Source organism: Diabrotica undecimpunctata, chromosome 6, assembly GCF_040954645.1.
Source record: "Diabrotica undecimpunctata isolate CICGRU chromosome 6, icDiaUnde3, whole genome shotgun sequence".
NCBI classification, from domain to species: Eukaryota; Metazoa; Arthropoda; class Insecta; order Coleoptera; family Chrysomelidae; genus Diabrotica; species Diabrotica undecimpunctata.
Window position 1 is genome coordinate 99,682,091 of NC_092808.1, and position 26,226 is coordinate 99,708,316.

Below are 26,226 nucleotides of genomic sequence, written 5' to 3' on the forward strand. Positions count from 1 at the left end.
CACTGCATGTCTAATACATATTTCACGTTCCAAAATCGTTTCTATCGTCAAATCAAAGGTGCCCCAATGGGATCGCCCCTCTCTCCCGTAATAGCAGATATATACATGGAACATTTCGAAACAGTAGCCTTGTCCTCGTCAAATCTCAAACCCACCTGCTGGTTACGGTACGTTGATGACACCTTTGTCATTTGGCCCCATGGTAAAGACACATTAGATCTCTTCCTCTCCCACCTGAATGGAATACATCCCAGCATTCAATTCACGATGGAAGTTGAGTCTGAAGCGTCTTTGCCATTCCTTGATGTTCTTATTCAGAAAAATCCACCTCACAGTTTTTCCTATTCCGTGTACCGGAAACCCACTCATACAAACCGCTATCTCAATGCCCAGTCACATCATCACCCCGCCCAACTTAATTCAGTCATCAACACTCTTATTTCCCGTTCCATAAGACTTAGCGACAACAATCACAGGTCATCCGAAATCAATTCAATAAGACAAACACTCCTACAAAACGGCTACCACAAAACCCAAATCAATAGAAGCATTCAAAAACTTCTAAACCCCATTCCATCCAAAAAAGAAACCTTGCCGCCGGATCAACCCAAAATCTTTCTACCTTTTATTAAAGGTGTCACTGACAAGATCAGTAGAACTCTTATTCCTCTTAATATCAAAACCATCTTCACCACTTACTCCAAATTGTCCAATCTCGTTAGATCCGTAAAAGACCAAATCCCCAATGAAGACCATGGTGTCTACGAGATAGCTTGTTCCAGTTGCCCACGTACATACGTAGGACAGACAAACCGACGAATCCATAACCGTATTTACGAACATCTCTATCAGTCAAACATTCCGATACCACTTCAGCCCTAGCCCAACATCATATTCAGACAGGCCACAAAATAGATTTCGAAAAAGCAAAAACCATCGCTCCCATCCGCTCATTAAAAGCGAGAATCATTCGTGAAGCTATCGAAATCGAAAAAACGGCCTCACAGCTTGAACACGTGCGATGACGCGAAACGATTGCCGGCAACATGGCGACCCCTTCTTCAGCGACCTCCCGCCCACACCGCTCAGGCCACGTCAGTTCAGACCACGTCAGCGCATACCGTTCCCGCGCATACAGCGAGTATAAAAGCAGCCACACAGGGTAAGACCGGTTGTCACTCGACACTGGGGAGTAGGCAGATTGAGACCTCAGTGCCGAGAGACAGTTCTTGCAATATAGAACACGATACTGGTACTTCTCGAGTGAGGGGAGTAGGCAGATTGAGACCCCGAACTCGAACCGAACCGTATCCCTCTTGATAATGGCTCCAAAATGGGTGCCGAAACGTCGAGTTTTAAATTCTCAACGCGGTTCTTCCCGAGAACTCAGTAATTTTCATTCATCTGACCGCGGAAACTTATCCGAACATATATATATATATATATATATATATATATTATATATATATATATATATATATATATATATATATATATATATATATATATACAGGGTGTCCCGGAAAATAGTGCGTTCCTTAACGATATGTGCAGATTGCAGCATTTAAAACAAAAAAGTCTTATAACATTTTTTTATGAAGTTAACCGTTTTCAAAAAAAAAAATTATTAATTTTAATCCATTTGATTATTGTTCGCAGAAAAGGAAATACAGCCGGCAACGTTGCGTTCCTTGTTATTCTTCGTTAATTACTGTAAATCAGCTATCATGAATCATCGATCGTTAGGCATAATATGTATTGATACTGATAACAGTGATAGAGAAAAAGCTTGTATTTGTTTTTATTAAATATTTAATAATTAAAGTTTGAATACTGTTTTTACTTACATGGAAAATTATTATTACAATAAATGTTCGAAATGGCCCACCAATTGCACAGATACACGCGTTTATTCGACGAATCCAATTATTCTTAATATTATAAGTATGTAATTTATGTCTGATTATTTCAGCAGCATCAAAAATTCGTTGTCGCAATTGAGCTTCTGTTTTAATTTCATCTGGTTGTCGTAAATATACTAATGATTTTAGATGTCCCCAAAAATAAAAGTCCATAACATTGCATTCTGGTGTTCTGGGTGGCCACAGAACGTGTCCATTTCTACCGATCCAACGACGAGGAAAAGTGATGTTGAGGAAATCTTTAATCATCATCATCATCATCCAGCCTCAAGAGTCCACTGCTGAACATAGGCCTCTTCCTCATGTTTCCAACCCCGTCTATCTGGCGCCGCTCTCATCCAGTTTTTATTGAGTCTTCTTAAATCGTCAGTCCATCTTGTAGGTGGTCGACCGACGCTTCTCTTGTCTTCCCTTGGCCTCCATTCCAATAACCTCTTTGTCCATCACCCATCTGTCATTCTGGCTATGTGTCCTGCCCATCTCCATTTAGTCTGGCTATCTTCTCGATGATGTCAGTCACTCCGGTTCTTCTCCTGATGTCTTCGTTGGAAATCTTTAATATGTCTTGTAAAATGTGCTGGAGCCCCGTCATAAAGAAACCACATTTCAGAGCGTATTTGTAACGGAACTTCTTCAAGAAGTATCGGTAGAACATGCTGCAAAAAATTTAAATAGGATTCTCCATTCAATCTTCTGGGAAGTTCGTACGGTCCAATCAGACGACTACCAATAATCCCAGCCCATAAATTTATACTAAATTATGTTTGAAAATTTGTCCTACGTATAGCACACGGGTTTTCATCACTCCACGCGTGACAATTGTGAAAATTAAACACACCATTTCTCGTAAAATAAGCTTCATCTGCACACAACACTTTGCAAGGAAATTCGGGTTCTCTGGCGATTTTGTTTTGAAACCATCTACAAAATCTTAATCTTCGAGGTAAATCGCCTTGGTGTAAATCTTGCACTCGTTGGTAATGGTAAGGATGTAACAGTTGTTCCGTAAATGTCTTGTGAACAATGTTTTTTGAAATGCCAACCATTCTAGCCACAGATCGAGTACTTACTCTTGGATTATTACTGACTATATCCAAAATCACATCTTCTGCATTTAGTTTACGGTTACTTCGTGTTCTACCGCTAGTTTTTTTAAGTATCACACAACCCGTCTCTAATAACCTAAAACATGACAATACTATTTATTCTTGAGCTCCGGGTAATTACAACTGTTTACAAATAATGTACCTTTTCTGTATCAAAATAAATTAAACTACCGCATTCTGCCCATACATTTTGGAGCGCAACGTTGCCGGATGTATTTGCTTTTCTGTGGACACTAATCAAATGGATTAAATTTAATATATATTTTTTTTTGATTTGAAAACGGTTGACTTTATAAAAAAATGTTATAAGACTTTTTGTTTTAAATGCTACACTCAGCCCATACCTTTAAGGCACGCACTATTTTCTGGGACACCCTGTATATGTATGCATGTGTATAAGTTCTCGAGAAGAACCGCGTTGAGAATTTAAAACCCGGCGTTATGGCGCCTATTTTGGGGCCATTTTCAAGAGAGATATGGTTCCGTTAGAGTTAGGGATCTCAATTTGCCTACTCCCTTTACTCCTGACGTGGTAGTGTCGTGTTCTGTAGAAATACAAAAACCGTCAAACAGCAATGAGGTCTCAATCTGCCTAGTCCTTAGTCTCGAGGGGCACCTTTAATTTAGCGATATAAATGATTTTGGAATGAAAAGTATGTATTAAACATGCAGTGTTTTATAAGAGATAATGTGTCTTGGGGATTTGATGTTTAGAGTCCAAGATGGAAATTGTTTCATCGATGGGAATGTTGGTGAATAAGGAAACAATGTCAAAACTAACTAGTATATCTGAGGGTGAAATAGAATTGTATTTCAGAAGATTAATGAAATGAAAAGAGTTTTTGACAAACGACGTGGCTAATGGTTGTTAAGGATAAAACGAGAAGTTTAGCCAGTTTCTGAATGGAGCAGTTGTATACACTGACGATGGGTCTTAGGGAATCATTGGGCTTATCGATTTTTTGAAGGCCGTATATCTTCGGGATGATTTTTCTCTGGGTATAATAGATTTTTTATAGGTAAAGTCTTATTTATGATGGATTTGGTCGTTTTTTGTAGATGGGTGGTGGGATCGTTTGGGACGCGTTTGTATTATGTGGAATTGAGAAGTTCGAACATTTTTCGAAATAATTAGAAGAGTTAAGAATGACGGAGCATCACCTTTGTCGGCCCAAAAGATGACAATGTCTGGGTTGTTATAAAGTTCTTTGAGGGCAAGTCTTTCTGAAAGCCTGATATTTGACGGTGGGGGTTTGGAAGTACTGAGAATTCTGGCAACATCTTGTCTGGCAACTTTGGCTTGGTCGAAAGGAAGATGAGAAATAACTTCTTCAGTTTGACAAATAATTTTCTCAGCCTTTTGACAGAGCCTTGGTAGCTGTCGTTGATTTGAAATAGGCTGTGCATTTTGCTGAGAGATAAGTTGGTCAAGTTTGCTTTTCTGGGTTTAGGTTTAGTCAGTAAAACTACAGAGAAAGAAAACTTAGAGCTAAATAATATAAAAATAATACGCGCAACTAGTGATGATGATGGTTAGTTTTTTTATCAGACCTAATTAGAAAAAAATATATGCAACGAGTTGTGGTCGTAAAGATGATAGTTTTTTATATTGAAAAAAAGGGAAGAATTGGCGGTAAAATGTAATCACATTGTGTTGAATATTAAAATAAGCTACCTATTTTAGCGCGAATCGAAGAAAGGTGGACAAGACAAAAAAATGTTTAATTTGGGTTGAGCTATATCGACAATAAGAGAATTTATTTTCGTGTTTTCTTAATAAGTATTGTAACCGAATAATGAGGAATGATGAATAACCCAACATATGCTCTGTAGGGTTCATGATGAAAATACCTGCTACAAGTGCGTCTGTAGAACGAAGTTTTTCTGTACTAATATGGATTAAAAACTTTGTCAGAAATTCCACAAGTGGGGAGAGACTAGTTAGCTTAGCGATTTTGTCAATTGAAAAAGAAGTTAAAGAAATGTCTGAAAATCTTAATTTTTATGACTCTGTCATAAGCGAGTCTTTCAAGGATGACAGAAGAATAAACTGCACTACAAAAAAAAGTTTACTAAGTCTTTTTATAATTTCATTTAATTTGCATCCCTTTCTCCAAATGTCACGGCACGCCAATGATTAACTGAGAACAATAACATTACACAGAATAAAAAAATGAAGCCATAAAAACTGTAATAAAGCTAAAAATTCTATATACTGCGCACGACCAGAATATTAAAAGATTGATGGGAAACTCGAAAGTACAAAGTCTTGAAAGAATACAAAAAAACCAATCTCAAAAAATTAGAGCTAAAATTAATAATAATCTCTCAAAATGATTGACTTTTCATTTAATTACGGAGAAACAATATAACAGTTTAATTTGAAAGCTCGTGTCATCTAGTGTACAAAAATATAAGCAATGTACCTACTTTAGTTATAGGATTCTATTTCGCTCAGTCTGCTTTATTAAACTCGGGAATAAATAGGGATCTATTCATTTGGTATTAATGGTATTATAATGGTATTATGTGGATATTAAATTCCAGTAAAATATAAAATACTAATTCTCATTATACTAGGAAACGGAAATTTTCGTGGGATATTTTAATAATTTTTTTTTATTTTATTTTTTTGTTTTCATAGTTTTATGTCAAAGAAAAATAAATAGGCAATTTTAGCGAGCCAATAAGACGTCGACAGTAAAGACAAAGAATATAGACACATATGCGACTATATTCTTTGGTAAAAATATTGTATCAATTCCTTGTAGGGGAGACCGGGACATATAGGAACATTGACAGATATGAAATGATTAATTTGAATTTTGCGCTAAATTTGCTACCGGAGGTTGGCAACAGTACAGTCAGTGAGCGAATGTAATGTAAAGTGCCAATTTTATGAGATAATTTGATAATTTAAGGTAAGTTCTCAAATTTTTACTAAACTTGTATGATGTTTTATTACAAGATACAGTATGCAAAAGCCCGCTGCTGTTAAATGTGTGCACGTACACATCTCTTACCTTCATTTCACGCGTTAATCGTTAATTTACTTAAAATTTTTGTGATGTTATGCTTGATGTTTTTCGCGTGAAATGGGTGAATAAGGACCACCTACGTTAGGACATAAGGACCACTGGTCATATATGCTCCTATATATTTAGCAAAATTGCTTATATCTTTTCAGATGCGGAATTACAAGAAAGAATATATTTTGATCAGAGTGTTCCATCAACTACTAAGAGTTATTACCAGGGGGTAAAAACACAAATTACAAGTATTCAATTTCTTACAATGTATTATTTAACTTAAATATATTCTATTAAATACTGTAAAATGTAATGTCTTTCAAATATTTCAGCACGTGGTTGAACTGGCAGCTTAGTAGATCCTTCATGTTTGCAGAGAGGTTATTTTTTCTTCTTTCTTGGGTGTATGTTTTGCATTCTAACAGAATATGTTTCACAGTGATTTGTGACTTGCAGTTGTGGCAGAAAGGGATGGCTTCTTTATTTATTAAGTGAATATGGGTTGATATAGTGTGTTCTAATCGTAGTCAAGTTATTATCACTTGTTCACAACGTTTGGGTGGGAGTGGTAAGGTGGTGCCGACAGTTTCTATGACATCTTTTAATTTGTTGGATGTGGAACTCCAGTTACTCTGCCATAAGTTGGTAATATGTTTTTTAATGGAGGTTTTATGGTCGTTTCTTGTTAGCATGTGTGATACAGGGATGCTTTCATCTAGTGCAGCTTCATTAGCAAGTTGGTCCACTGCTTCGTTTCCTTTGATTCCCACGTGTGATGGCACCCATAAAAAAGTTATTTCTATGTTGTTTGTTGATAGTAGTATGAGTTCATTTTTTATTAGTATTATAATTTCATTTGATGGATACAATTGCTATAAAGCTTTTAGTGTACTTAATGAGTCAGATATTATAATATAATGAGGTGCGGATTTTCTTCTGCAAACTTTTAGTGCCTCTAAAATAGCCAATGCTTCTCCAGTAAATATGCTACAACTCAGAGGGAGTCGTATTTTAAAATGGTCTGCTCCATGTATGTAAACTGTTGCTAATCCTGATTGAGTTTTTGATGCATCAGTTTAGATATTTTCAGAATTTGTATATAGGGATATTATTTCATGGTATGATTGATGTATTATTGTTGGGTTAGTGGATGTTTTGGGATAGCGAGTAAGGGATGTAATTACAATTAGTGGACTAGTTGACCAAGAGGGAAAGTTTTGGGTTGGATTTATGATGGCACTAAACTGCTCACAGTCGTAACCACTGAATTTAATTCTTTCCTGAAAAGGGAGTGTATTCATAGGTTTATTTTTGTAATTATTGATACATTTAGGTTTTAAGATATTTGAATGCATGGAATTTTGATGATTTAATGATACATGAGTTGCATAATTTAGTAACAATTGTTGCCTTCGTAAGTGTAAAGGTAATTCGTTAGCTAATACTTGAAGGCTATTGGTTGGGCTAGTTCTAAATGCGCACAAAGCAATTCTTAGTGACGTTGATTGAATGGAGTTTAGTTTTTTTAATGTAGTTTTTTTGGCAGTACCATAACATATTGAGCCGTAGTCTAATTTGCTACGTATAAGTGATTGGTATAAGTTTGTGTAATTTTTGTATTGCTTGTTGATATGATTTTTAGAGGTGTAGCGTTATAACTGCTACATTGCCTGCTTTCTTTCTTATGTTAATATATTTCGTTAATTCTATTCTCCAATTTCCATATCCTCTGTCATAATTCATATTCTATATCTTCCATTGTATCTCTTATTTTTCTATATATTTTCTCAGATATAGATTGTATCAGAATTATGTCGTTACTTAATTGATTCATTATTCTCTTTTCATTTTTACTGGTATTTGGTATAAAAACCAGTTGGCGTCCAAATCTATCTTCTTTATTATATATTTCAGTATCTACCTTTCCTATTTTCTTAATAATCATCATTTTTATCTTTTACTCAAGTTTCTAAAGAATGAATTTTATTTTCATCTCTATTTCTGTTACTTTGGAACGAGAGGTGCCATCTTTATTCTCTGTTTAGTTTAATGCTAGTGACAAAGACTCCTTTTTGTTGACATTTCCCCCTTCCCGTTCGATACAAAAGTCGATATAATTGCTTTTATTTCTAAAAATGTCGATTTTCTTCATGACTTCGGTAAAAGTATAATAACCAATTGTTGTGTCGTCTCCTGAATTAGGAGTCAACCTCCGGGATACATTTCTCAGGTGCGAGTCAAATTATATTAACATCCAGAATACCAACCGGCCTGAGAATGGCACTATCATTCCGATAGGAGAGTTGACTCCAGGGCAAGAAAATCCACAACTAACAACATGGCTTGCTAACAACCATAGCAGAAAAGACCAGGATAAAACCTAGGATTTGGTGACAAGCATTTTTCCTTACTATAATGTAACACTGTAGCAAGAAGTCGAATAATTTTTATTTAAATTCAATATAATATTTAAACATGTATTTTTCTGCCCTTTTTGTTTAATATTTTAATAAACATGTGTTAATTTAACTGTGTATTGTTTCTTCTTTTTACTTGTTTGCGTGTGTTGCTCCAGAGTAGGCCATATTCACGTCCTGAGTGAGCTAGCCAGGGAGTGTTTCGTATAACGTCTAATGTAGCAATTTTGCAATTGATACATTAGGGGTTATGACGTTAAAAATTGGTCCCAACGGGAAACGATTTGTCGCTCCAACGTTGTTAGTGATGTTAGTCAGATTGTAGCAGCAAACTAAGGTTGGCGGTTACAAGTTGACAGCAGCTCAACGTTGGGATGTTACAAATTGAGCCTCGAAGGGTTACAAATTGGCACCCAATGAATGTTCGTTGGAACGTCACAAATTGGTGCGCAACGTTACAGAGGTTCAGTGGCATTTTCGTCGCTGACGACTGGAGTATAATATACGTATCATGCAAACACGGGCTTCTCTGCCCTATCAAAATATGTAAGTAACAAATGTTTAACTCAAAAAACAAACATGATTAAGACTGGATAGGACGTTGATAGTAACTATCCTCGTATAAGGGCTCTAATCAAAACTAATGGCAACGTACCAGTTTAATCAGTAAATAATAACATTGTAAATAAAGTAATTACTATTTAAATGTTATTAATTAAAAGTTATTACAATTAAAGGTTAAAGTACGTTTATTGACGTTTCAATTTCCACTTCGGAAATTGTTCCCAAAATACAAACATTAGTAAATTAATCATTTTTTTGTTACTTAGTGAAAACTTCTAATTTAATTTTATCTGACTCATTTATATTGACAATTCAGACAAACATTATACATTTTGAAGTAGACGACTTTAAAATGATATTTCCAATATTGTTGAGTTGCGTTTCTGGGACGACTTTACTTGTAAGATAGTTCATTCGATTACATGAAATCAAGTTTAACTCAAGAATATCCGTCAGAAAAAATTATAGCATGCAATTTATCTTTAAAAAGACAAACACCTGCCATAATGACAGTAAAAATCTCCTGTTAGTGATTCCATAGTAAATTATGAGGGAAAACCAGGAAAAAAACCTCCTAATACTATCCCTACATGGTAAGTATTTGGTCGTGCATTTAGTTTACTTTTAATAAACACCAAATTCTGATTTTATATGTTTGTTATTTAAGAAACATAAATTATGTATACTCTATATGTTACCGACTTACTAATACTGGTATTTTCCTTTTAATAACTTCCTCTTTTAATATGGGTTACCAGATCCTACTACATTCTGCCGAGGAATTAAACAAAATTTAAAATCCACAGTATGGTGGAGATATGTAGACGATGTATTCTCAATATGGCCTCATGTGTCAGAGTTGTTGGACACATTCCTGAATGATATAAACGATAAAGAAGAGACAATAACATTTACCATGGAAAAGGAATATAATAACACACTACCTTTCCTGGATGTTTTAATCTCTAAGAACGATACTGGATATGAGACTCAGGTGTATAGCAAACCAACACATACCAACAGATATTTAAATTTCAAATCAAATCACAATATTAATATTAAAAAGGGAATCATTAAATCCTTATACGATAGAGCCAAAGTTACTTGTTCTAACTTTTATTAAAAAATTATTATCCTTTACCGTTTATAAATAACTAACTTTCAACAATCGACCGAATAGAACAGAACAACTTAGAATGAGATCCTACAGCATACACAAGGAATAATACGAGGAAAATAACAATACCATACATAAAAATATTATCAGAATAACTTAAAAGGATAGGAAATAAATTTAACATTTTAACAACATTTAAAACAACAAACATATTGAGATCTATTTTGTCTAAAACCAAACCTAACAATGAACAAGAAAGGACAAAGAATTGCATTTATAAAATACCTTGTGAATGCGATCAGTTTAATTTAGGTGAAACATCAAGTCCATTAAATGTTAGAATAAATGAACATCAATCTTATATTAAAAATAGAGAATTTGATAGATCTCAAATATGTAAACACGCATGGAATAATGAACACAGGGTTGGATGGAATGATTCAAATATAGTCCTTAAAGAAACGAATGGTAAAAAAAATCAAAGAAGCGGGTCTAATTATGCTAAATAAGACCAATTGTGTCGCAAATTACTTGGCAGAATGTAGTAGGATCTGGTTACCCATATTAAAACGGGCAGTTATTAAAAGGAAATACCAGTATTAGTAAGTCGGTAATATATAGATGATACATTATTTATGTTTTTTAAATAACAAACATATAAAATCAGAATTTGGTGTTTATTGAAAGTAAACTAAATGCACGACCAAATACTTACCATGTCGGGATAGTATTATGAGGTTTTTTTCCTGGTTTTCCCCTTATAATTTACTATGGAATCACTAACAGGAGATTTTTATGCTGTTTATCCTGCTAAATATGTTTATGTTACCTACCGCTGTTCTTCTATCTCCAAATTCTAGCTTTCTAAAAAAGCCACTTTTATTCGAAACAGTTCTCTGTCCTAACCTATAATTATTGCTAATCTTGCGTTAGCACCGGAACTCCCTCTCTTTGGAAGAATATATAAGCCCTAACAAAATACTAATAAAAGTTCTTTGTTCATAGTTTCCTTTTTCTTCCTGCGGTAGATTTTTTATTCTTCCTTGAGTAGTTATTTATATTCATTCTGTGCTTGTCGGGTTCTGTATCCCTGTTGCATCATTAAATATGCTTTGTTTTTTCTCTCTAGCATAATCTGAAATTCTTCGTCAAAACAGTTATTGGTTTTTGTTCTTCTTTGTTTACCTTTCATGCCTAGTAATTCGTCAGTTGTTTCTTTCATGATGTTTCTGCACCCTTCCCACTCTTCATTTATGTTTTCACTTTTTAGTCTGTTTTCTAATTTGATGTTTAATTTTTTTTTTTATTTTCTCTATTTTTGTTTGTACTTTTAAGTCGTCCTAAATTGTATCGTTTATGTACAGAACCTATTTCCTTTTTTAAACGTTTAAAATTCTATCCCGGACTCTGCTCCTCTTCTGGTGCGAACGTTTATTATATTGGATTGGTGTCTGGAGTCTACAATAGAATTATCTGTCATATTTACTGTAAGTGCGCCTGATGTTTGTGTGTATCTTTTTGAGCGAAGTTAAACTTATACCATCGATTAAAAAAAACTACTATGAAAATAAAGTCGCTTTTGAAATTAGAGTATCAAAAACATTTTAAATTCGGTATTTCTCAAGCACCGAATGTTTTCATTTTGTTTGGGCTGTGTTGCCATTCCTGTTCCATACCGTGCAAGTTAAACGTTTACTTTGTACTCCAGTTCTTCCTTTAACGAAATTTTTCTGCACGTCATGCACGTCATGCACGTCTTTATGTATAACTTTTTGTAAATGAACACGTTTTGGCATGCTTTTAAAAGATATTGTGTACATACAAACTAAATAAGCATTTGCGGTTGCTAGCACTCTTTCTATTGACACACTAAATAGTTGAATATTGTTCTAAAATAAAAAGAATAAAATAATTTGAGCATTTTACATCTTTAGGTATCTAGCCGACTTCCGCACATCCTCGCATTGTACACGTTATTAACGGAATGAAAACTTATTTTATAAACTAAATTTATTCTAATATTTTTAATTTTAAAAAATTTTTTCAATAAAATTCTTTATAAAAAGGTATACAAAAAACCCAGTTGGGCTATGTTAAATTGACAAAACGTTTTCGGAATAAGTATTCCATCATTAGTGTCCTAAAAGTATTTAACCACTTAATTAAAAAGAACATGAAATAATTTAAGTTTTGACTAAGGTTAATGTAAAATGTGGTTAATACATGGATGTAGCCACTAAATATGAGGGTAAAAACCATCGAGCAAAAAGACAAAAGAGGGAATCTAATCGTTATGAAAAGGCGACCAAAAAAGTGGCCTCTGATGGCGCACATATCCGGAAATGCGAATGCGCCAAATTTAAATTTTCCGAGACTTATTAACAGTAGCCATAAAATAGTTTTCAGAATGTGTCTTAGACGAGAAAATTTTAATCAAATATTAACGATAACAGTCTAAAATGTGAAACAATTGTTAAAAAACTTCAATATAAATAAGATTTCATGTGACAGTTGGGACAAATAATAACATAACCCAACTAAATTTGATTTCTTAAACAAGGAAAGACTCTCTTTCCTTGTTTAATTTGGCCTCTCATGATGGCACTTCCTGTCTAACAATATTTTTGCCCCCACTACCTTTACATTCCCTCTTTTGTCTTTTTGCTCGATGGTAAAAACCCTTTAAAAATTACTAAATGAAATTTAGTTTACATTATGTCTAATTTAAAATTAAGATGGTTAAGTTACCATTGGATTGGTAACATGGCGACATATGACTCTACATTAAGTTGCAAGTCCTGAGACGGTATGTCTACGAGGACTTTATTAAAGCAACTGAATGAAATGACAATCTTGGCAGGTTATGACGGAAGTTGTGACAGAGCAGTCAGTGTAACTGTATATGTCTATTTAAGACAGAAGCCAACGTTGTTTAAAAATTGTGAAAGTTGAAATAAAATAAAATTATAACAGTATCAACCATCAATGTTATTGTTATAAATTATGTATGTATGTGAGATGAAATTGTGGTGAGAAAATTATGTGATTATAGTTAGGCAACCAACTATACAGTGTCAAGTGGTATGATGAAAAGATACTAATATAAGGCCCTTTATGTTTTAATAACATTTGGTACCTGGAAAATGGAAACTAGACACAGATGGAAAGTTGGGTTCTTGAAAAAGTATAGGAATTAATATATTTAATATGTGAGAATGTTATTCAATGAATAAAATAAAACTATTGTAATGTAAAGTTCATGTAAAAATTGACTTATAACTCAATTATATTAGGCCCTGTATGTCAAAAAACAACATTTGGTACCTGGAGAATGTAAAACTTCTTGAGTTGCAAGTTCATGAATATAAATATCTGATTGGGTGTTAACAAACTAAGTGATGTAGTTATATTTTGTGTGTTGACAAGTATATGAAATGGACAAAATTTGATGGTTTGAAGTGGTTTTGTGATATATTGATCGTAAAGTACTTAACTTATAACTTGAGAAAAGGCCCTATCTGTTATAAAGCAACACTAGGTACATAGGGAAAATAAAAGATTAAGTTATAAGTTGGTAAGTTGAATGAACTATTGGTCTATATTGACTGTAATAGTAAAATGAATTTGTTGTAGGTGGCTCTGTTAAATTTGAGTAAAGAGAATGAAAATTAAGGTGTTTTTGAGAAAATTGTGATAAACGGATAGACTACGGAAGGCTGAGGTCCCCAGAGAACCGAAGCCAAACCCTGAGGGAATTGTGTAGAAAAGTAAAATAAGAATTTAATAATCTGGATGGGGTGGGGGATGACGGATGATCTGATCTGAATTTGGAAGTGTCGAAATAGAAGCACGGAAAGTATTGATTATAGTGGTTAAGACATGAAGTTTGGGTTGAAAAGAAAAGAGTGGGATAAATGGAGAGTAAGATGTATTGGAAGAAAGGTTTTTAGAGTGAACTGAGGAAGATGAGTATTAGGTGAACTAATAATGAATATAGATTTTAATTGTCGAAGTAAATTGGGGATGTGGGTTAGGAGAATAGTTGGCGATGGAGAGGGAGAAAATCTCGATTGAATGAAACATGACGATTAACGCAATTTGGGCTTTTTTGTTTTTCTTTAAGAATTTCAAGATCTTCGTATAAATCTAATTTGAGGAAATTTTTTTGGGAGATATTGTGAATAAGTGAAACGTCTTCTGGGATATTGAGGGTGTGGTTGTGTTCTTTAAGATGTTGGACATCCATCAAATTTTGTCCATTTCATATAATTGTCAACACACAAAATATAACTACATCACTCAGTTTGTTAACACCCAATCAGATATTTATATTCATGAACTTGCAACTCAAGAAGTTTTACATTCTCCAGGTACCAAATGTTGTTTTTTGACATACAGGGTCTAATATAATTGAGTTATAAGTCAATTTTTACATGAACTTTACATTACAATAGTTTTATTTCATTCATTGAATAACATTCTCACATAATAAATATATTAATTCCTATACTTTTTCAAGAACCCAACTTTCCACCTGTGTCTAGTTTCCATTTTCCAGGTACCAAATGTTATTAAAACATAAAGGGCCTTATATTAGTATCTTTTCATCACACCACTTGACACTGTATAGTTGGTTGCCTAACTATAATCACATAATTTTCTCACCACAATTTCATCTCACATACATAATTTATAACAATAACATTGATGGTTGATACTGTTATAATTTTATTTTATTTCAACTTTCACAATTTTTAAACAACGTTGGCTTCTGTCTTAAATAGACATATACAGTTACACTGACTGCTCTGTCACAACTTCCGTCATAACCTGCCAAGATTGTCATTTCATTCAGTTGCTTTAATAAAGTCCTCGTAGACATACCGTCTCAGGACTTGCAACTTAATGTAGAGTCATATGTCGCCATGTTACCAATCCAATGGTAACTTTACCATCTTAATTTTAAATTAGACATAATGTAAACTAAATTTCATTTAGTAATTTTTAAAGGGTTTTTTACCCTCATATTTAGTGGCTACATCCATGTATTAACTAGTAAGTATTAACCACATTTTACATTAACCTTAGTCAAAACTTAAATTATTTCGTGTTCTTTTTAATTAAGTGGTTAAATAATTTTAGGACACTGATGATGGAATACTTATTCCGAAAACGTTTTGTCAATTTAACATAGCCCAACTGGGTTTTTTATATACCTTTTTATAAAGGATTTTATTGAAAAAAAAATTTTAATATATGGTATATACAGCCAAATACAGGAACTTAGTTTCCTTGTGGATTTTTATTTTTATTAGCAGAAATATATTATTTTATCGTTACAATGTAAAGGGATCAGCAAGGAAACATATTTTTTTTACGCGCCGCTAATGATCGAATTCAAAATTTCCGAGAATGCATGATAGACACGTGATTTCGACTACCTTCGACCACTTTCGACGCGTAATTTGTGTTTTATAGTTTATTTTATTATTTGCCATACTATACATGGGCTTAGTCGACCATCACGATTGCTGCTTAAAAAAATAAAAAATATATAATTGTACATATTTACAAGAGTTGTGCATATGGCAATATTACATAATAATATATACGCAGAAGCAAATATTGTAGAAGTTGGAAAGCAACAAAAGAGATAATATTACAAAAGTTAATTGTATTTATTTTTTAAATTTGTAAAGTTGTGCATACCAGCGCCCAACGTCCTTAAACGATGGCAGTCTTTTACTAGAAAAAGTAATAGAAAATATTTTATTGTTTAACCTTTTGTAATAAGAAAACAAAATAATTACTATTTAAATAAGAATAAGCCACAATTAAAGGTTAAAGTACGTTTGTTGACGTTTCAATTTTCACTTCGGAAATCGTTCTCAAAATACCATTTTTTTCCGAAGTGGAAATTGAAACGTCAATAAACGTACTTTAACCTTTAATTGTGGCTTATTCCTATTTAAATAGTAATTACTTTAACATGCTTCAAGAAAATAGCTTGAGAACAATATTAAGAAAACAAAAAATAATAATGTGGACGCTAGTGAGTGGGTTAAGGAATATATTTATCTAACTTTTGTGAGTCTAATTAATTTCAAAGTGAAAAAATATTCACATAATTAAACATAGTGCACTATAAGGTCTTAACCTGTATATATATATATTATCTAAGTGAAGAGATGGAAGACAGAAATGATAAACATAAACTCATAAATATCTAACATAACAGTATCAAAAAACTATAAAGTCCTCACTCGTATCTCTTTAGTTTTTCTGTTATATGTATATTAACTTATTCCCGATATCGATCACTTGATTTTAATTTTTGTGGACTCGGATTGTGCGTAGTTAATATCACGTTAGAAAATCCATTAACCTAGTTTCCAAATCCCTGGTTCTATTTTAGACTTTAATGTCCATGATCAATATAACCTACTTTGGTCAATTCCCTAGGAATAATTCCATAGTTACTTTGTAAAAATTTTCTATATTATACTAGGTATATACTTTGAAGATAAAATACTTTTATATACTTTTTTGGTTTTAATAATGTTTTTTGACGTGTGTCATTGTTTTAGAAATTCTATAAAGATGTACCTACTCATTCACTTCTGATAATAATATAAATACATATAATATATGAAATAAAGTACTATGTAAGTTGTTCGTAAATAAGAGGATTAACAGTTGTTATTAGAACTAAATCAATTGTGCAATTTTTTAATTAAGTTAATGTCAATATATGATTTAACCATTATCAGTAAATATACAAATGTAGACAATGAATTGCAGAAACAATTTCCCGGAAGATAAATAATGGAATCTGCAAATCTATGTGTGAATTAAAAAACTAACTATTGCGTGATATTACGACTACATAATAAAAAGTTCATATAGCAAACAGCAAAGTTGATATAGCAAATATGGGTTTTGTCAGAAGGAATGTTTTGCAACATATTCGTAATATAAAGTTCAAATGGTTTTACCATATTCGCCCCTTATTATAATATAAGTGTTTGGTTGTTTGCTAAGTTCGCAATAGTCCATAACAGCATATAACTTTTATTCACCATTTAAATGGTCTGATGGGTTTCACTATAATTGGTCGGTAATCTTTGGTTTATAAATTTAAGTTAGTCAATTCTATATTTGTCTCTTGTTATGGGACGTTTTGCTAAGGTACATCTTCTTCTTTGATTCTTTTTCATCCGTACTCCTCCCCCACTCCATTTATAATATTCACTTAAGATTGCAGCTCCTTTAGGTTGTCAGCTGTTAGGGCTGAATCGTCAGCATATCTTAATTTATTAATAGAAAGACCAATAATTTTGATGCCAGTACTGGACAGAAAATACAAGCCTGTCTTACGACTTTCCTTATTTTTTTCTGTCTATAGGTCGTTGGTGATCCACAGTTCTGCTTTTTGATTCCAATATAGTTCTTGAACTTTAAGTTTTTCTCTTACTCTCAAATTAAATACAAGGTATAATATGAAAAAAATACAGGTTTATGCACCAACAACAGACTACATATGTATGTGGTGATTTTAACGCCAAAACAGGAATAAAATCCAACCCTACAGAAACACCACTGGGAAACTTGAACATATTTGATTTTTGATATTGCAAATGAACAGCTTTTTCAAAAAGAAACCACAGAGAAGATGAGCAAAGTCCTAATGGAAAAACTCAAAACTAAATAGATTTTATTATCACGGACGAAAAACACACCGTTAAAGACATCACGGTTCTAAACAGATTTGTTACCAGTAGCGATTATAGAATGGTATGAGGTAAAATAGAAATAAGCTTCAAGAAGGAGAGGTAAAAGATGATTAAAAAGAAGAACAAATCAAAACCGTTGATGAAACCATCAAATGTAGATACTGTTCAGCAATGTATTTTATGCATTTAACAAGTGCTTTACTGGAAAGTTAAAACAAATTCTGTCCTTGAACTTAAAAAGAAGAGAAGATTAGCCAAAATATTAGGCAACTAATGCAAAAAAGAAGAGAAATGAGAAGTGAGACGGAAACTAAAGCCAACAAACTACAAAAATTAAATGAAGAAATATCCAAAGCTGTTAGACAGGACACTCTAAAGTACTACCAAGAACAAATCGAACATACCATTGAGAGCAATAGAAGTATGAAAGTATTGAGAAAAAGACTAAGAACGGGGACAAGGCAGATAATAAAGATTAAGGATAGAAATGATCATCTTACAACCAACAGAGAGGAAACCCTTAAAATAGTTGAATAGTTCTACAAATTGCTGTACACAAGCCAACACAAAGCAAATAGCAGAGAAGATCAAGTACCAAAAATATTAAGAAGGAAAAAGGGCATTGTCAACCAAGGATCAAAACTACTACCGGAAATCAGAATGGACGAAATAAAACTAGCCCTAAGAAAAGCTAAGAATAACAAATCTCCAGGCGAAGATTGTGTAGTTAGTGATGCAATTAAAATCGGAGGCACTTGCCTACTTAAGCACATAAAAAACCTTTTTAACATGTGCCTTTTGGACAGTAATATCCCCGACAAATGACACAATGCTGAGGTAATTCTATTGTACAAAAGTCTTCTTAGTCACCTATACAAACTCATTACAAGAATAGTAACGAATCGTCTTGAGAAAAATCTTGATTTTTACCAGCCAATAGAGCAAGCGGGATTTCGTACCGGATTTGGAACAAATGATCACCTACATAGCATTAAAACGGTGATAGAAAAGACTACCGAATACAATCGACCACTCGTTCTGGCTTTTGTAAATTTCTATAAAGCCTTAGAATTTGACAAAATCCTGGAAGCACTACAAGCATGCCGCATTGACTACCAATATACAAGGTTAATTTACAATACATACAAGAACACAACTATGTCGGTGAAACTACATGAAAACACGGATCATATCCCAATCGGCAGAGGAGTCCGACAGGGTGATACCTTATCGCCTAAACTGTTTACCGCAGTACTAGAATATGCTTGTAAAAAACTTAACTGGGAAGAGAAAGGCCTGAACATTGACGGTAGAAGATTAACAAATTTGAAATTCACAGAAGACATAGTTTTGTTCTCGGACAACCTCAAGGAGATATGTACAATTCTACATGAACTTCAGTTAGTGTGTGCCAGTGTGGGTCTTAAAATAAACATCTCCAAAATAAAATTCATGACAAACCTAGTACCTAGCGGAAATATCAATATTGGAGACAACGAAGTAGAGCTGGTGGAAAAATACATATATCTTGGACATGAAATAAAGATCACAAGAGTCAACCAAACATGCGAACTACGAAGAAGAATAAACCTAGCATGGGCAGCCTATGGAAAACTTAAAGACATCTTTGAAATCGATATACCAATTTTTTTAAAACGTAAAACATTTGACGAATGTGTGTTGTCTGTGATGACCTATGTGCCGAAACTTTGACATTGATAGCTACAAGTTCTAAAACGCTGCAAATAGCTCAGAGGAAAATGGAAAGGTCAATGCTGAGTATATCGCTTCGTGACCGAGTTAGAAATGAAGACTTAAGACGAAGAACAGGAGTTACGTAATTTTCCGAATTGCCGCGCTGAAATGGAACTGGGCCGGACCACGCTGTCAGATGTTAAAAACTAAATTAATGATGCAAATAGGTTTCGTTACGTATTTTGTGGGTATATCTTACGTTTTAAGTGAAATAAAACAATATTTTTGTTACTTTATTTTGATAACACTAAATTTATTAAAAGAAAAAAAAAAATAAAAACGGAGCAAAAAGATACAAACGGGAACACGATAGCTCGATTGAAGAGAACAAAAAAGAGCAACATAAAAGTAAGAAAGCTCCCGATACGTGCATAAAATGTAAGTACAAGAAATTAAAGATGAAATCAAAGATATAAAAAACGAACTGGAAGATTTAAACAGAAACTTCAGCAAAGCAGAATAGAAACAGAAAATTTAAAAAGAGAAGTAGAAAAGACGAAAAAAAAATGGGATAAAGAAAACGAAGAACTAAAAACAACATTAACACTTATGGAGAATAAATTAGGAAAGACACACAAAAAATGATGGAAAAAGAGCTTAAACTGAAAAAAGAAATTAAAAGTACGTTTTTAAGATGTAAGGATACAAGAAATGTATAATAGAAACAAAGAGCTGGGAAGACAAACAGAAAATAGTGCAAGAAAAAGAAAATCTCAGATACACAAGAGAAGGTAGAGAAATATACATAAATGCAGCACTAACGTCCACGGAATCAAAAATACAAAAAGAAATCAGAAACATAGTAAAACAAGAAAGAAGAAAAGCGGCAAAAGTAAAAATCAGATACCAGAAATTAAAAATAGATGACAAGGTGCTGAAATGGAATGCAAAAGAAAATAAACTCACAGAAATTGAAAATGCTCTAAAAATTAGAAAAAGAAGAATGGATGGATGAAAAGGAAACAGTCAATGCAAACGAAGGGGAGCATGAGTCAATGTATATTTAGAATAATAAGAAAAATACAAAAAAAAAAAAAAAAAAAATTAAGAGAATGACAAAAAATTGTCCATGTCCAAAATCTGCTGAAACACACTGAAACTACTCAACATAGACTATCGGCATGCATAGAAAAGTTTTAGGTCGCTTACTTTACAATGTGTTTTTAATGGTAGTTTTTCCAGAAAATAAAATGGACTACCAAAGACAGATCAAAATGGAGGATGGACTTATATGGTTTTTGAACTCAACCCTATATACGAAAAGAAATAGGTAAACCTTTCCTGATTTAGTTAACATTTACTGAATAAAAAACTCTCATCTCAATCACTTAATCATTATTTTCAGAATTTGTGGTTTTCCATGATGTGATGTGGTAATAGAATCCAATGCTTCACCTTGGGTATAAGTCATTATCTTCTTCATGACCAGGATTTTTTTTCATTAATTGGAACGGGTTCTTTATACGCTTTACTAGTGGACAAAGGTGGACTGTTTTTATGTTCTTTGAGCGATTTAAAAGTATGGGAGTGTAAATCATCTATATACTCCCACGTTTTAATATATCCCGGTTGAACTGTCATTCAGGAACTCCCTATAGTTTGACGCAGCAAATGTCTCTTTGTTGGAACTAGTACATCGAGAGCTACACGTTTTTTATATAGAAATCGGGCCATTAGTTCTTAAAATCAGTAATATCAGTGTATCGCTTATTCGCTTCACAGTAAATGGTTGCCTTATTCTGGAAGTCCTTATTAAGTCCTTGTATTCTTCTGGAGTATAAATTCGATCATGTTTTCTGAAATTCCGTTTTGCACAACCAAAATCTTGGTCACAAAGCAAGAATGAATGGTCTCTTATTGGAAAATAATGATATATTTTGTTGAATCTCTTGGTTGCCTGTAATGCTAAGAGGAAACGAACCATTGTTTGGTTTCGGTTTTGCCCTGCACATCCATCGAAAAACAAATGCAGTTTAGTGATTTCAGGGGGTGTATGTTTCATAATGTAGTCATTAAAGAATGTGCACACTTCATTATGTCCCTTCTGACCTTGACCTTCATGTCAGATATAAAAATGACCAGTATTCTCTTTAAGGTTGTGTATTTGGAATGCGAATACCCAGAGCTGCCTAAAATAAAAGATTTCCTGGAATGGAATGTGCGGCAGTGACATGTTTTGCATATAATCAAAAGCTAATCCCATTACTTCTGGTCTTTCAGTAAACAGGGTTTGCACGTCTTTAAGTTTATTATAAAACTTCTTAGCTCGCCTTTTGTGAACCATTAGTTCCGCTGCAACTGCTCTCTTTGCGTTACCGTTAAGATTAGCATCTCTATGTCTCGTTCCATGTCTTTCACACTCCGAACATACATCAATCTGTGGTAACCCAAACTTAAGATTGAAGTTTTCGTAAAAGTATTTTAAATAAAATTCGTATTTAACTAAGTTTTCTAACTCCAGATATTTTTCGACAAAATGGTTATGCATTTTCTTTACTTTCAAAGATTCACTTAAATACCGAATTGTTTTGGAGGAATAATGTTAAACTTTGACCGGAAACGTCTGAATGTGCTCTCTAATTTTCCCAGTCCATTCATCGCATAATATACGAGGTCTGTTATTATGTCCGCCTCTAAGATCGTTTGGTGATGTACCTGTCAAAATTAGGGTGTACTGGCGCTGAACTTGCGAGTGAGATATGGCATGAATACTTATAAATGCCTGTTTGCATACAGAAATTCTATTTGAGCCTTTCAAAACAAAGTATGAAAAGGTTGATTTTTTTTCTTGCTTGCTTCCATTTCTTACGTGATGTCTTTGGATTGGTTTTGCTTCCTGAGTCCTTTGAGTCCTTGTAAATATGTGTCTTGCTCGATTTTCGACGTCCGGCTGAATAGTTTAGTTAAAACACTTTTTTTTCTTCCTTAGCAAACTGATCCATGCATTTTTTTGTACACCTAAAAATAAAACAGCGTTTTTAAAATTCAAGCCAAACTTAATGTTAAAATTTACTTCGTGACTAGCAGTACATTGGGTGTAAGCGCATTATAAGTGAGTACATCTATGCTATATATGCTAACGTTATGCATTCGATTCGTGCTGAAAGTTATCAAACGATGTACGTATAATGCACATACACTCTATGTACTATTAGTCACAGTGTAGAACTTTTTTACTTGCCTACACGTAGATCCTACAGTCTTTGCATTAACGTGTTTTCCGTTCTTAGAAACATATGATTGACCTTGTAAACAGGCTATTTTTCTTGCATTGTTTGTCCAACCAGCAACATTTCTTTTTCTTTTTCTGCTATCGCTAGTGGTATCAGTAACTTCTTCACTATCCAAGTATGACATAATTTTACTTGGAATTTTTAATAATTTGCAAATATCAAGCTATTTTGTACAATACACATACACACAAAGTGAACGTTAAGCATGTCAATATCCGACTGACCACTATTTTATTGTTGAAGTGAAAACTCGTATAAGTCCCGGACATGGACGGTTTTTCTCCTCATGCACGACTACAATCAGCTGTGCTACGTTAACGGCTAAGTTTGTAGTACGGTTTTTAGGCCCAATCGAGAAAGGAACAAATTTTAAACAAAATGACTATTTTACTTTATAATGTCAAATTTTGGACTTGTACGGTTTTCGAACTCACCGATTCAATTATTATAAATGACACGCAATCTAATATGTTTTATTAGAATTTTATCAATTACAAAAAACTAAAGTCAGATTTGGAACAACAAAATTGGTTTTTGGTTTACTCTGAAAAATGTGTTACTAAAAACATGGAATGGTTCAAAAACTCATTCCGATGATAAAAATTTACAGAACAGGTACAAAATACAGAAAAATAATGTAGCAAAATGCTTATGCTTATGCCGAAGGGCTAATAAATGTTAACAAAAATATGTTAAAAAACTTATGGAGGTATGATAAAAACAAAAAATGATAAAATACTAACTAATAAAATAGACATATCAAATGAATTTCTAGACTACTATACCGATTTAATAAAACGATATGCAGAAATGATTCCTGAGACAACTGAAGTTCGAGAAAATTATATTGGAAATAAATAATACTATGTACCTAGTTGCAACGACGGAAAATGAGGTTGATGAAAAAATAAAATCTTTAAAAATAAAAAATCAACAGGACATGATAATATTAGACCTGAAACTTTTAAAGAAATAACAAAACAGATTTCAAAACTGTTAACATACATAATAAATGCATGTCGTAATTTAGACGTTTTTCCGGATATATTAAAAACTGGAACTATTAAACCACTATTCAAATCTGGCGAACAAATATATTGTAAAGATTATAGACCTATATATGCAAAGGCTTGCATATAACATACTAGAAAGTTATTTTCTAAACAGGCAACAACATGTTTATATAGATAAAGAAATTAGTTAGGGAAGTATCCTATGGAGTTCAACAAGAAACAGTCTTAGGACCAATTCTCTTCAATCTGACACAGCTATTTTCTATGATGCAAATACGTGGAATACGATGGACAGACAAAGTCACCAATGCAGAAATACTGCGGAGGATGAACACAACTGCGGATTTGGTCAACATCGTGAAGGTTCGTAAGCTGCAGTACTTGGGACATATAATACGAAATCAAGGCTGTTACGCCTTGATTTCTAAATTTAAGAAGGTAAATATTAAAAAGGTAAGGTAAATTTAAGAAAAAAGGGCCCCAGGATGAAGAACAATATCCTGGCTTGCTAACCTGAGAGCATAGTATAGAAAGACCTCAACACAGCTATTCCGCATAGCAACCAACAAAGTCATCATAGCCAGAATGATCGCCAACGTTCGGAACGGACAGGCATCCTAAGAAGAAGAATTACTTGGAGTAATTTAATAAAAAAAAAGCCGAAACTGACTTTGCTACAATTCAGAAATGTAAGTAAGTAACCTCCCAAATCTTGTCTCATTAAAAGTCGATGCAAAAAATAAAATTCCACATACACACGAGATTAAATATCTAGGTATAATAATTGATAAACATTTACGATGGAATCTTCTTCTTCTTCAAGTGCCATTTTCGTTCCGAAGGTTGGCGATCATCAGGGCTATACGTATTTTCGAAACTGCTGACCGAAACAATTCGTTGCTGCTACAGCTATACCATTCCCGTAGATTCTTTAGCCAGGAGTTTCGTCTTCTTCCTATGAACCTTTTTCCTGCTATTTTCCCTTGCATAATTATTCGAAGCAGTTCATATCTTTCGCCTCTTGTAATGTGTCCCAAGTATTGCAGTTTTCGTTTTTTGATCGTAAATATGACTTTGACATATTTACGATCACATTACACATTAAATATGATTTACGAATTACGATGGAATAGTCAAGCAAATAATATACTAGTTAAATGAAGAAGGCTCCTATCAAGATTCAAATTTTAAAAACAATTTTTAGGAATTACTTATTCATGAATTCTTTATTATGCACTTATACAATCTCTACTTATCTATGGCCTTTTGGGATGGGGTAGAATACGGAATAATTAATTACATTTTATAAACATTATTCAGGAGTGATTAATTAGAATTATTTATGGAAAAAGTTTAAGATATTCTAGCGAGTTGTTATATAAAGAAAGCCAATTTTTAACAGTACGTAAATAATTCTGTTACAAAGCTTTTCTACATATACATGAAAAAAGATAATATTAACCTTCGCCATGCCCATCAAGCTAGGTATTTAAGGAATAATGCAATTTTACCTAATATATTTATTTTACAAATCCGTACTCCAGAGATATGTTGGTTACATAGGGCCCAAATTATACAATTGTCTCTCGGAGAAATTAAAAAAAAAACATAGATCTAAATATGAAATTAAACAACACAATTCTATGAAGAACTAATTAATAAATAATATTAAATAAAAAATATAATAATAAAAAATAATAAATAACAAGGAGTGATATTTTTATGTTAACTCATATTACAAGAAACAAAAATATGATTTTTGTTTCTTGTAATATATATTATTATAGTGTAAGCTTCCTAAATAAACATTATTATTATCCAGATTTAGCCATACGGCTCACACTCCCTCTAAGGGGAAAATTCACTCATCCCAGATACCTACAATATGAAAAGGATTGAGCTCTGTTGGGACTCTTTCCGTGTTATCGAGCCCTAGGTGACTTGGTTTGCTGGAGTATCTCCCAAAAATTTTCGTACACATCTGGACGTCGCGAGGAGTACAGCTTTCTGCATGGCCTTATAAAGATGTTCATTTAGACCCAGCTGTTTTATGTTCGCTAGGAGGTTTTTGGGAATAACACCAGTAGTAGATAGAATAATAGGTACTGTCTGGGTACTTCCTATTCTCCATTGTCTCCTGATTTGTATTTCTAGATCTCTGTACTTGGCGATCTTTTTGTTGTATTTAACACGTAAATTATTGGTGTTGGATATCGCCACATCAATAAGTGCTGTTGGCCTAGTAAGTTTATTAACTAGTTTGAGATCCGATATTATGTGCCACTGGTTGGTCTGTGAGTACAGTGCGGTCCCAGTATAGCTTGTAGTTGTTATTTT